The 9,112-nt window shown below is 51.6% G+C and overlaps 1 long non-coding RNA gene across 1 annotated transcript; it reads left to right on the top strand.

The window, feature by feature from the left end:
* The first annotated feature begins 1,761 nt into the window (after nt 1–1,761).
* LOC140608226 (uncharacterized) lies at nt 1,762–8,822 on the top strand. Its single transcript, XR_012010254.1, has 3 exons — nt 1,762–2,350; nt 4,058–4,148; nt 4,987–8,822. It is a non-coding gene; the product is annotated as an uncharacterized lncRNA (long non-coding RNA).
* Nucleotides 8,823–9,112: the final 290 nt, after the last annotated feature.

The raw sequence follows: 9,112 nt of genomic DNA, 5'->3' as shown, positions 1-9,112 counted from the left end.
TGGCAGGCGTGGGCTTGGGACTACCGCGTGCGGACCTGGAGGATGCACCGCGGGGTCTGCTCCTTGCCCCTGCCGGCCCCGTGTCCCGCGGGGTCCCTTATGTGCCCCGAGTCCGTGCATGGAGCCGGTGTTAACCAAGCCTCTATGACGGCTGGGCAGATGGGACAGGACCCCGTCCTTAGGGGACTCGCAGCTGGTCGGGGAGGAAACGTTTCATCTCAAAGTCACAGCCTGGTAGGGACTAAGCGGGGAAACCTCCTGTGCAGGGAGAGAGCAGCACACGGCGGGGCCTCGGCCTGGCTGGGGAGGACGGCCTTCTCCAGAGCCGGGCCCTAAGGTCGGCAGGAGCAGGGCGTGTTTGTGCGAGAGCGGGTGAGGAGGGGAAGGGTACGTGTGAGGGACCCACCGTGGTGCTGAGGGACGCGGGGGCCGGGCTGAGCGCTGGCCAGGGCCCGGGAGCCGAGGTCGCCTGGTGCTGCCGCGGACACGGCGTGGAGCAGTGCGTCCCCCTCCCTGGTGGCTCCCCCCGCGGCCCCCCCGGCGGCCCGCACGGGAGTCTGGTCTTGGCCGGAGCTCCTCGGGCCTCAGGCAGCAAGTCGGCTCACTGTGCAGCAAGGACAGGCCTGGGCGAAGCGGGTCGTCTAGCTGGGGTCGTGTCTGCGGACCCACAGGCACGGGACACACCCGCGAAGTCGCTGCCCCACGGCTGGAGCGACCGCCAGGCGCCCCGGCTTCGGTCGGGCGGGCACGGGCATCCAAGGGCGCAGGGAGGCTGCCGTGGCTCGGCGGGGAGCACCGTCGGTCGGCCCCCCGGGCCCTTGGTTCTCCGCGGTGCCGTCTACACTGCGTGGGCCCAGGCAGGACCCGAGAGCGAGGTGCGGCCGCCCCGGGCCCCCCCGGCCCTTCCCACTGCGTCTCAGACCCACCGGGTACTGTGCGCTGGGCACTGCCGAGAGGAGGTGGGGGTTCCGGAGGGAGGGGGGGGCCGAGGAGAAGCCGAGCCAGGCGTGCCCGGCGCGAGGGAGGGGATGTCGGGGCAGCTGTGCGGCAACACCCGTGCGTCCTTCCCTCCCGGGGGCAGGCAGCCGGCTGGGCTCGGACTTCACCTCCTGGCGCCTGGAGCCGCCCTGGGCTGGCGAGGCCATGGAGGACGGGGCGACCAGACAACCGGGGCAGGGGAACAGGACAGCCCGGGGGACAACAGGAAGGGAGGGGGGACAGGACGGGCAGGGGAGCAACAGGGCAGCCGAGGGGGGACAGGACAGCCGGTGGGGGACAGGACAGCCAGGGGGGACAGGACGGGCGGGGGGGGCCAGGACGGGTAGGGGGGTGACAGGATGACCGGGGGGGGGTGACAGGACGACCGGGGGGTCAATAGGACGGCCGGGGGGGCAACAGGACAGCCGGGGGGGCAACAGGACGACCGGGGGGGGGTGACAGGAAGGCCGGGGGGGGCGACAGGAGGGGCAGGAGGGGGACAGGATGGGCAGGGTGGTGACAGGACGACTGGAGGGGTGCCAGGATGGCCAGGGGGGGCAACAGGACAGCCGGGGGGGGTGACAGGACGGGCAGGGGGGCGACAAGATGACCGGGGGGGTGACAGGACAGGCACGGGGAGACAGGACGGGCAGTGGGGTGACAGGACGACTGAGGGGTCGACAGGATGACTCGGGGGTCGACAGGACGACCGACCGGAGGGGGGGCGACAGGATGGGTGGAGGCGACAGGACAGGCGGGAGGGCAACAGGACAACAGGGGGTGGACAGGACGGGCGGCAAACATCGTGCACCCAGGACAGAACCTAGCGGGCGGTTGAACAAGAAGGGGATGAGCAGGGCGAGGGCCACCTGGGCTGGGCTGAGGGGCTTCTCTGCAGAGAATCGGGGTGCGGGGTCGCCATACACGTGGGAACGACGGCCGACGCTCGTTTGAAAGAACACCCGGGCCGAGATGGCCCATCAGTGAAAAGAAATATTGACCCTTGTTTTGTTTTGCTTTCCCTCCGTGGGTGTTGGCGACCGCGGTTCACCAGGGGGCGGTGACAGCGCGCTGTGCGGCCCCGCGCTCCCCAAACGGGCCGTCCACGGCCTTCGGTGCTTTCGGATCCCGTCTTCGTGGCGTCTTCATCCACTTACAGGCGACGGTGACCCGTGATGGCCAGGCCGAGCTCTCATAGACTCTCACGATCCTCTACTTTGGCCGTTAGTGAATTCTCAAGCTAAAGCAAAAAATTAGGAACTGCCTCTGGTCGTCCGCTCAGGTTCCTGTACCCCCCGGAAAGCTCTTGGATCCGTACGGGTCGTCGCAAGCGGCAAGATTTCTTCCCTCTATGGCCGGGCAGTAGTCCATCGTGGGTTGAGTTTTATGAGTTCTTTATATATTTCGGATATTGGGCCCGCCCTTGTCAGACAGACGATTTGCAAATATTTTCTCCCATTTAGTAGGTTGCCTTTTCGTTTTGTTGATGGTTGCCTTCTCCGTGCCGAAGCGTTTTTAGTTTGACGTAGCCCCGCTTATTTTTGCTTTTGTCGTCTTTGGTGTCAGATTAAAAAAAAAAAAAAAAACCGTTGCCTAGACCTATGTCAAGAAGCCTATGGTCTGTTTTCTTTTAGGAGTTTTATGGTTTCAGGTCTTATATTTGTGTCCTTAATCCGTTTTGGGTTCGTGTTGTGCATGGTGAAAGGTGGTGGTCCAGTTTCATTCTTTTGCATGTGGCTGTCCCGTCTTCCCAACACAATTTATTACCAAGTTTTTAATTTAAATCCCAATTTTTACTTACATTTTATTAAAATGCCGTAGTGTTATATTAATTTCAGGGGCACAATATAGCGATGCAACACGTCCTCTGCGCGCACTGTGACAGGTGTTCTCTTAATCCCCGTCACCTGTTTCACCCATCCTCCCCCCGTAACCGTCGGTTTGTCCTCTATATTAAGGGTCCGTTTCTTGGTTTGTCTTCCTTCCCAACACAATTTATTAAAGAGATTGTCTTTTTCCCATTGCACATTCTTGGCTCCACTGTTGATAATTAATGGACCATGTATGGTCCATTGGGTTTATTGGGTTTATTTCTGGGCTCTCTATCCTGTGCCACCGATGTGTTTGTGTTTATGCCACTCCCAAACTGTCTTAATTTCTAGGACTTTGTAGCATTGTTTGAAATCAGGGAGCATGTTGTCATCTGCTTTGTTCTTTCAAGATTGCTTTGGCTTATTCAGGGTCTTTCGTGGTTCCATATACATTTTTCTTCAATTTCTTTCATCAATGTTTTATAGATTTCCATATATAATGTTTTATAGATTTCGCCTCCTTGGGTTAAATCAATCCTAGGCATTTCATTCTTTTTTGATGTGATCATAAAATGAGACTATTTTCTTAATTTCTCTTTCTGATAGCTTATAATTGGTGTATAGAAGTGCAGCAGATTTTTTTTTTGCATATTTTGTATCCTGCGACTTTATTGAATTTATTAGTCCTAATGAGGTTTTCTGTACGTAACATGTCATGTGTAGACAGTGACAATTTTACTTCTTCCTTTCAAATTTGGTGATTTTTATCTTTTTTTCTTGCTTAATTGCTCTGGCTAGGACTTCCAGTACTGCGTGGAATTAAAGTGGTAATAGTGGAAGTCTTGGGGCCCCTGGGTGGCTCAGTCTATTGAGCATCCAAATCCTGATTTCCACGCAGGTCATGATCTCGGGGTTGTGAGACCGGGCCCTACACTGGGCTCCACACTGGGCATGGAGCCTGCTTAAGGTTCCCTCTCTACCCCTCCCCACCCCAATCTCTTTAAAAAAATTAAAATAAAGTGGCTGTAGTGGGAATTCTTGTCTTGTTCTGGATCTTAGAGGAAAAGCTTTCAGCTTTTCGCCACTGAACATGATGTCAGCTGTGGGCTTGTTGTACATGATCTTTATTAGGTCAAAGTATGTTCCTTTTAATCAATTTTGCTGAGAGTGACTTTTTTCCTGTATATTATTTTTAAATGGAAGGCCTAGGGGGTTTATAACAATTTTAAAAAATCATTTCTGATAATTCTATCATTACCGTTGGATAGGACCTTTGCTGCCTGGTTTGAAGATTGAAACTCCATCCTGTAGATTCAGATTCAGGCTGAACTTTGGCGGAAAATTCTCAGAACAAGCATGGTGGGTACATCACCTAGGGAGAGGGCAAGACCAGCTGGTGGATATGCGATGGGGCAGAGGCAATAGAAGCATATGAGACCACGGCAGGGAATAGTGATGGTTCCATTCAACCTATGACCTAAGGCATTTATTATCCCTTACCCCAGGCTAACGAAAACTGTGCGAACTGTCTCCATCCTCCAAATCTAGAATTCTTCTAGAAACCTAGCAGCGCTGGCTGTAAATACTGAGGGTATCAGAAGGCGCTTTACCAACCAGAATTTCGCTTAGATTTTTTTTAAGACTTAAGAATAATGACGCTCATCTTTATAAATTAAATAACGTACTTTAAAATGCCTAGCAAATGGTGGGTATTTGTTGTTTCTAATGGCTGAGTAATATTCCATTGTATACATTCGCTTCGATGTGGATGGAACTGGAGGGTGTGATGCAGAATGAAATAAGTCAATCGGAGAAGGACAAACATTATATGGTCTCATTCATTTGGGGGAATATAAAGAATAGTGAAAGGGAATAAAGGGGAAAGGAGAGAAAATGAGTGAAAATATCAGAGAGGGAGACAGAACATGAGAGACTCCTCGTTCTGGAAACGAACTAGGGGTGGTGGAAGGGGAGGTGGGTGGGGGGTGGGGGTGACTGGGTGACGGGCACTGAGGGGGGCACTTGATGGGATGAGCATTGGGGGTTATTCTATATGTTGGCAAATTGAACACCAATAAAAAAATAAAATAAAATGCCTAGCAATTTCTGTTACTTAGGAGATGCCCCATAAATATGATTTTCTTTCTTTCTTTGCAAAAAAAATGGCATTAATTCCCTCTTACTCATGTGATTTAAGTGTTCTAGGGTGGCGTTTCAGTCCTGGAGAAGCAGCTGCTAAGATGAGATTGGATTTGCAGGAGATTCACTGGGGAAAATCCCTAAGAAGGATAAAGGGGAGAGAGTGTGGAGGCTGGAGAGCTCCCCTGGGACCGGGACGCTCGTCCGACACCTGGGAGAAGAGGAGGAGAGAGGAGAGCTTCAGAGTTTGCTGCAGCTCCGAGAAGGTCTGGGCCAGGCAACAGGGAAGCCCGGAGCCATGATGGCCCAGTAGAGCATCCTGTGATGGGGACAGGCTCCCGGGCTTTGTGTGAGAGCTGCCTCGCTTCACCTGAACCGCTGTGCATCCTCCCGGTACAAGCTGGCAGCCGGCCGTGTTGCCTGCAGCAGCAGCTCCTGGACGGAAGGATTGAACAGTGCATTCCCATAATTGTCAGCCATACAGGGAGTATTTCCCCCCAAATGCACAGCAAAAAACAAACAAAAAAACCCACCTAAAATTTGTTGAGGGCTTCTCACAGATTTCAGGTTATAGCTAAAACCAAACCTTCAGTAGTTGAAGGTTTTTGCAAAGATTTCACTTAATAGCCAGGAGGTAGAAAAAGCCTCTCCTGCGGGACGGTTGAAAGCAGCGCAGCGGCCTGGGAATTCGAGGCTGCCCGGCAGGAGCTGGGCCGATGTCCGGTCCTACAGAGGAGACTGCGAAGTGTGTCACTCTGCGGATGCTCTGTCGCTGAGAGCATTAAGTCTGATAATTAATTCTCCGCTTTTAAGAGATGAGATGACAAGTGCAGCGAGGCCTTGAGCGTGGTGGGATCGCGCTTGAGGATTAGCAGGGTGAGGTGGATGCAGATTTGGGGGGGATCCTGTTTTGTTCCCTGCGCCCCAGGGAGACAGAGGTGGAGAAGCGCGTTCATAGGGGATTTAGAGACCTGGGCTTCGCTTCCGGCATTTTCGCAGATTCAGGTTGCTTGGCGCATCTGGACGTCAGAGTCTCGGGTGGAAACGTGGCAGCTGTCCCGCGGTTCTAACCTGCCAGGGGCAGGTGGGCAAATTTAAATTTTAGGTCGACCGTGAATACCAGGCGTGGGTCCACGTTTTCTGGGGGCCCGACGCTTACATAACCTGTAGGAGCCCCTTTTATTTTTTTATTTTATTTTATTTTTTTAAAGATTTTATTTATTTATTCATGAGACACACACACAGAGAGAGAGAGAGAGAGAGAGAGAGAGAGAGAAGCAGAGACACAGGCAGAGGGAGAAGCAGGCTCCATGCAGGGAGCCCGACGTGGGACTCGATCCCGGGTCTCCAGGATCAGGCCCTGGGCCGAAGGCGGCGCTAAACCGCTGAGCCATCCGGGCTGCCCAGGAGCCCCTTTTAGAAAAAGGACAGAAAATGTTTAAAATAAATTGGACGAAGAAACAGATACTTAGAAGAAAGAAAGAAATCACAACAAATTGCAAAACTGAACAAATGGCACAAATCACAAAATCCCGAAAACCTAATATTTTAATGAGCTAAGTACCTGACGCACCTCTGATACTTTATCTCACGTTTTTTGGTTGCATGCTTCTGTCCACCTCTCGAAACGACGACTTTGTAGGACCTGCTACATCATATTATCCCTTAGAAGATAATTTAGACTTTCCTCTAGCATGCTTGATCAAAAAATTCTTTTTTTTCCAGTTTATTGATGTCGACACCTAAAATTAGATTTTCATTGACAGTTAGGATGTGTGAGACCTGTGAGCCCGTGTACTTCAGTTCAAGGTATTGAGTCATTGCTGTAAGTTCGTGTGTCACGGACACAGAAATTCTAACAAATCCTATTTCATGTAATTCTCACAGAAAAGAAACGTGTGGCATATTTTTAATTATAGATACTGTATTTTTGAGTGTATCCTTTAGGGGAGAACTTCTCTTTCGATGAAGCATCTGCGAACGGAAAACTCTTTACAGAGAGAGAATTTACACGTCTGGGGGTTGGAAGGATTTTCCCCAGACAAGCTGGTGGCTGGGAACCTTTCAAACCCGTTTCCTCCGGGCCCCACAAGTGTTTGGGGTGTCGGGTGCCAGAGAACACCGGTTCCAGGGCTAATAGGCCTCGGCTGGGGCTGGTGGGGCCTCCTGGAGGCTGTTCTTACCACTCTTAACAGCAAGCGGATGAGCACTGAGTGTTATTCTGTATGTCGGCAAATTGAACAGCAATAAAAAATAAATTTATTATTAAAAAATAAATAAAAAAATAAAATAAAATAAAATAAAATAAAATAAAATAAAATAAAATAAAATATGTCTCTTGTAGACAGAAAACAAAACAAAACAAAACAAAAACAAAAAACAGCAAGCGGGGCTCGAGCAGACTCAGGAGGGACAGTCGGGCCACGGAAGTCCATCCCACTAGGCCCCCGAGGAGCGGATCCCCAATTTAACTCCCCTGCAGGGTGTCCCCAGGACGCTGCAAGGCTCTTCCATTGCCCAGTGGGGGGACTGATGAGGGGAGATTGCTGTCGAGACGTCTGTGTTCGTTAACAACGTGCACTTCCAATCTCTGGCTCCTGCAGGTGTGCCCGGGTACCTGGCTGGCGAGGGCCTGTGGCAAGGAGGACCCTGGTCAGCCCGCCCCGAGATGCCTGCAGGTTTGCAGTGAGACTGAAATGGGAGTTGCTAATGTGAGGGCTGTTCTCCGTTCCTCCAGAATGTTCCCCGGTTGATCTTGCTAAGATACCGAGTACGAGAAAATAGGCGATCGAAGGGCAGAGGAGGTCTCAGGATTAAAATCTGATCTGAATTCTAAAGTTCTGATTTTTTAGTCTCGAAAATAATATCTTCCAGTGATAGACTCTCTTTTCAGGCACAGTATTTAATCCCACGTTGTATTTGTAGAAAGGTGTAACAAGGTCGCAAGGTCAAAGGGCACGAAAGTGAACACGTGCAAACTGCAGTGTCCTTCCCATGTCCCCAACACCTGGATCTGCTTCCCCGCGGGGACCAGCGGCACGGTGTTTCCGGAGGCAACAGCGTCCTGGTCTCTAATGTTTCAGTTTCGGGCAGCCGACAGTTGGGAGCGTGTGTCATTAAATTTGTATTCTTTTTGCATGTTTTACTATACACGGATCTATCTTTGTAGGCTCCCCCTCTTTTTTAAAAAGAATAAATGCAAGCCTACCGTAGGCTTTTTTTTTTTGCCTACTCCATGCTTTTTCCTTGACGACTGTGTCTCACTGGGCACGGGGCGACTCAGTGGGTGAGCGTCGGCCCTCAGCTCAGGTCGTGATACCGGGTCCCACGTCCGGCCCCGTGTTGGGCCCCTGCTCAGTGGGGAGTCTGCCCCCTCCCCCTGCTTGGGTGCGTGCTCTCTCTTTCTCTCACATTCTCTGTCAAATTAATAAAATATTTAAAAGAAAAGAAAAAAACGACTTCTAAAGCAAAAAAAAAAATGACTCACGGACTGTTCGTTGTTCGTATCAATCAAGAGCTTCCTGGCTCCTGACAGCTGCATGACCTCACACCGCCAGAGCCCATGTGACTCCTCCCCACCAACGGGCACTTGGAGCTCTTGTGATTTCTTTTTCTGTTCTAAGCAATGTTTCGGGGCACAGAGCATCTCTCCTGCAGCAACGCCCGGAGGATAACGTGTGCGTTAGAACTGCTGCTTAGCATCAGCATTCAGGAGCTGCGGCCTTTATGAATGTCTGCAAGCTGCCACCCACACACATGGTCCCAGTAGCCCCTGGCCTGCTGCATACGGCGATGCCTCCGCTCGTTTCCTTGCCAGCAAAATGGGGCTTAAACTCTTTGATCTTTACCAATCTGATTAAAAATAAATTAGTTTTGGAGTGTGGTTTTTCGTGTGCATTCCTTTACTATGGACGCAGCTCCTTTGTTATGAATGTACCCCTTTGACCCCGCTTCTGTTGTCACTGTCTCTCCTGCTTCTCCCTTCCACCTCCGGAGGTCCTCGGGGTGCGTTGGGCCCTCCCCAGGGCTAAGGGCAGCTGGTAAGCAACATAAATTCCCTGGTAAGCTGGGCTCCTTCTCCTGCGTTTCACTGTATTCTTTGGCTCTGGTGATTTTTGTTATTGCTATGTAGGAATTCTGTGTGTGTGTTAAGACACACAGGCGCTAAACCGCTGCGCCACCCA

Source organism: Canis lupus, chromosome 17 (assembly GCF_048164855.1).
Source record: "Canis lupus baileyi chromosome 17, mCanLup2.hap1, whole genome shotgun sequence".
Taxonomy (NCBI): domain Eukaryota; kingdom Metazoa; phylum Chordata; class Mammalia; order Carnivora; family Canidae; genus Canis; species Canis lupus.
The sequence above is the reverse complement of the archived record's forward strand: the minus strand, read 5'-3'. Positions and strand labels throughout refer to the sequence as shown.